This window comes from Mandrillus leucophaeus, unplaced genomic scaffold (genome assembly GCF_000951045.1).
Source record: "Mandrillus leucophaeus isolate KB7577 unplaced genomic scaffold, Mleu.le_1.0 Scaffold442, whole genome shotgun sequence".
In the NCBI taxonomy this organism is placed as follows: domain Eukaryota; kingdom Metazoa; phylum Chordata; class Mammalia; order Primates; family Cercopithecidae; genus Mandrillus; species Mandrillus leucophaeus.
The window spans coordinates 217,892-220,552 of NW_012104721.1; the positions used below are offsets into that span (position 1 = coordinate 217,892).

The 2,661-nt window shown below is 43.1% G+C and overlaps 1 protein-coding gene and 1 pseudogene across 2 annotated transcripts in view; one reads left to right on the top strand and one right to left on the bottom strand.

Annotated features, from left to right (window-relative positions):
* The window catches only part of LOC105549544, a 36,568-nt gene that overhangs the window by 31,521 nt on the left and 2,386 nt on the right, over nucleotides 1-2,661 (bottom strand). The window lies entirely within an intron of this gene.
* On the top strand, nucleotides 1,793-2,652 carry LOC105549519 (annotated as a pseudogene). The gene has a single exon (XR_001007550.1). The product of XR_001007550.1 is annotated as a nucleophosmin pseudogene (transcript).

Here is a 2,661-nt window from a genome sequence, read left to right on the forward strand (position 1 = left end):
GTGTCTGCTATTGCTGAGGCTTGAGTAGGTAAAGCGCCCGGGAAGCTTAAACTGGGTGGACCCCACCACAGCTGAGCAAGGCCTAGCCCTCTATAGTCTCAACCTCTGTGGGCAGTGCATAGCTGAACAAAAGGCAGCAGACAACTTCTGCAGACTTAAACATCCCTGTCTGACAGCTCTGAAGAGAGCAGTAGTTCTCCCAGCATGGCGTTTGAGTTCTGCGAATGGACAGACTGCCTCCTCAAGTGGGTCCCTGACCCCAGTGTAGCCTAACTGGGAGACACCTCCCAGAAGGGGCCAACAGACTCCTCATATAGCCTGGTGCCCATCTGGGATGAAGCTTCCAAAGGAAGGATCAGGCAGCAATATTTGCTGTTCTGCAATATTTGCTGTTGTGTAGCCTCCACTGGTGATACCCAAGCAAACAGGGTATGGAATGGACCTCCAGCAAACTCCAACAGACCTGCACCTGAGGGACCCGACTGTTAAAAGGAAAACTAACAAACAGAAAGGATCAACGTCAACAAAAAGGACATCTACACCAAAACCCCATTTGTAGGTCACCAACATCAAAGACCAAAAGTAGATAAAACCACAAAGATGGGGAGAAACCAGAGCAGAAAAGCTGAAAATTCTAAAAACCAGAGCGCCTCTTCTCCTCCAAAGGATTGCAGCTCCCCGCCAGCAACTGAACAAAGCTGGTTGGAGAATGACTTTGACGAGTTGACATAAGTAGGCTTCAGAAGGTCAGTAATAACAAACTTCTCCTAGCTAAAGGAGATGTTTGAACCCATCCAAAGGAAGCTAAAAACCTCGAAAAACAGTTAGACAAATGGCTAACTAGAATAAACAGTGTGAAGAAGACCTTATATGATCTGATGGAGCTGAAAACCATGGCACGAGAACATGGTGACGCATGCACAAGCTTCAATAGCTGATGTGATTGAGTGCAAGAAAGGGTATCAGTGACTGAAGATCAAATTAATAAAATAAAGCGAGAAGAGAAGTTTAGAGAAAAAAAGAGTAAAAAGAAATGAACAAAGCCTTCAAGAAATATGGGACTATGTGAAAAGACCAAATCTACGTTTGATTGTTGTACCTGAAAGGAAAGTGACAGGGAGAATGAAACCAAGTTGGAAAACACTCTTCAGGATATTATCCAGGAAAACTTCCCCAACCTAGCAAGACAGGCCAACATTCAAATTCAGGAAATAGAGAGAACACCACAAAGATACTCCTCAAGAAGAACAACTCCAAAGACGCCTAATTGTCAGATTTACCAGGGTTGAAATGAAGGAAAAAATGTTAAGGGCAGCCAGAGAGAAAGGTCGGGTTACCCACAAAGGGAAGCCCATCAGACTAACAGCGGATCTCTTGACAGAAACACTACAAACCAGAAGAGAGTGGGGACCAGTATTCAACATTCTTAAAGAAAAGAATTTTCAACCCAGAATTTCATATCCAGCCAAACTAAGCTTCATCAGTGAAGGAGAAATAAAATCCTTTACAGACAAGCAAATGCTAAGAGATTTTGTCACCATCAGGCCTGCTATACAAGAGCTCCTGAAGGAAACACTAAACATGGAAAGGAACAACTGGTACCAGCCACTGCAAAAACATGCCAAATTGTAAAGACCATCCATGCTATGAAGAAACTGCATCAATTAATGGGCAAAATAACCAGCTAACATCATAATGACAACATTGAATTCACACATAACAATATTAACTATAAATGTAAATGGGCTAAATGCCCCAATTAAAAGATACAGACTGGCAAATTGGATAGAGTCAAGACTGGGTGTGATTCCATCCTGCACGGCTGTTCTCTGTAGCAGTGTTCGTTTATCTCCGTCCGCCTTCTCTCCCACCTAAGTGCGTGCCGCCACCTGATGGAAGATTCGATGGACATGGACATAAGCCCCATGAGGCCCCAGAACTATCTTTTCAGTTGTGAACTAAAGGCTGACAAAGACGATCACTTTAAGGTGGATAATGATGAAAATGAGCACCAGTTATCTTTAAGAATGGTCAGTTTAGGGGCTGGTGCAAAGGATGAATTGCTCATTGTTGAAGCAGAGGCAATGAATTACGAAGGCAGTCCAATTAAAGTAACACTGGCAACTTTGAAAATGTCTGTACAGCCAATGGTTTCCCTTGGGGGCTTTGAAATAACACCACCAGTGGTCTTAAGGTTGAAGTGTGGTTCGGGGCCAGTGCATATTAGTGGACAGCACTTAGTAGCTGTGGAGGAAGATGCAGAGTCAGAAGATGAAGAGGAGGAGGACGTGAAACTCTTAAGTATATCTGGAAGGCAGTCTGCCCCTGGAGGTGGTAGCAAGATTCCACAGAAAAGAGTAAAACTTGCTGCTGATGAAGATGATGATGATGATGAAGATGACGATGATGATGATTTTGATGATGAGGAAGCTGAAGAAAAAGCCCCAGTGAAGAAATCTATACGAGATACTCCAGCCAAAAATCCACAAAAGTCAAATCAGAATGGAAAAGACTCAAAACCATCATCAACACCAAGATCAAAAGGACAAGAATCCTTCAAAAAACAGGAAAAAACTCCTAAAACACCAAAGGAACCAGTTCCATAGAAGACATTAAAGCAAAAATGCAAGCAAGTATAGAAAAAGTGCATTGAACAGCTCT